This window comes from Pyxicephalus adspersus, chromosome 1 (genome assembly GCF_032062135.1).
Source record: "Pyxicephalus adspersus chromosome 1, UCB_Pads_2.0, whole genome shotgun sequence".
Taxonomy (NCBI): Eukaryota; Metazoa; Chordata; class Amphibia; order Anura; family Pyxicephalidae; genus Pyxicephalus; species Pyxicephalus adspersus.
In genome coordinates, this window is record NC_092858.1 from 9,236,605 (window position 1) to 9,237,876 (window position 1,272).

Below are 1,272 nucleotides of genomic sequence, written 5' to 3' on the forward strand. Positions count from 1 at the left end.
CGAAACAGTTTTAGCCACAATTGAGTTATTCTCTTTCCAGTTTAGGAATACAATTTTACCAAAGCATTTCCAGGCTGATGGCACCCATATGGAACTGATAAAATGTTCTGAAACATTTATTAGGGGTGTTAGAAGGCAGATTAAGAAGTTATAAAAAAGACATTCATGAACGCCCATGTGCTATGGAGTCAGCCACCAATGAAAGATATATGAAAGCTTGCGATGTTAACTCCAAAAACAGCATATTAAGAAAGACCTGAAACCAATTACTCTGCAAGAATAATCACCAAGAATTTTAAATAAATGCATATTTCGCACAGCTTTAGATGCATAAAAGTGCCAAAGTGATTCTATTTGAAGGCATTCCATTAGTAAGGATGCAGGGTACGTCTGTCTAAGATTTTGCTTGTATCTGTGGATTATAGGTGTAGTGCTTGAAATAAAGTCTTGCTTTGCTTTATTTTTGGTTTTCCACAAAAAAAACACTACATAAACATATAATTTGTTTAAAGGATAAGCTACATCAGCGTTTCTCAACCAGGGTTCCTCCAGATGTTGCTGGGGGTTCTTTGAGCAATTTCTGGCTCTTTCAAATTTAAAGGACACCAATGAACTTTTTTGGCTATCTGTAAGGATGACTTTCTTCCCAACGCCAGCAATGTAACAGACATTTTTCCCCCACTGACTACCATACTAACATACTGTGAGCTGTGGATATATTAATTATAAAAGGGGTACCTGAAGATGCGAAAGTTATGTTAAGGGTTCCTCCACTTTAAAAAGGTCAAGAAAGGCTGCTCTACAGGGAAGCAAAGGCATTTTATAGGCACCTGGACATATCTACTATTCAAATTATGTACACATTCATAACATTTTCTTTACCCCCTAGCTTTGCTTTAGGGTCTGTGTTAACCAACTTTGGTTTAAGTTCAAATATGCTTTGAATTCCCACAAGAGTCCATGAGAATACAAAACCAGCTTGAAGCACGTTAAATGCAGGTGAGAAGGAGGTCCGTAGAATCAAGTTCTGAATGATTCCAGAAGCAGCTCAAACCACTGAGAGGAGGAACAGCTAAACTTACTGAAATATAAAAAATAAAAAATAAAAAACACACAACCTTTGATTCTGCGCTCTCATTTACCCCCCATTTTCAGAACATTTCCAGGTCCTGTCACTTTCACCTAAAAATCTCCAAAATCCACCCCTACCTGTCCCCTGAGACCACCAAACCCCTTGTACACGCTCTTATCTCTCGTCTGGACTACTGTAAC

The 1,272-nt window shown here is 38.1% G+C and overlaps 1 protein-coding gene across 1 annotated transcript in view; it reads right to left on the reverse strand.

The window, feature by feature from the left end:
- The window catches only part of UVRAG (UV radiation resistance associated), a 64,423-nt gene that overhangs the window by 777 nt on the left and 62,374 nt on the right, over positions 1-1,272 (reverse strand). The window lies entirely within an intron of this gene.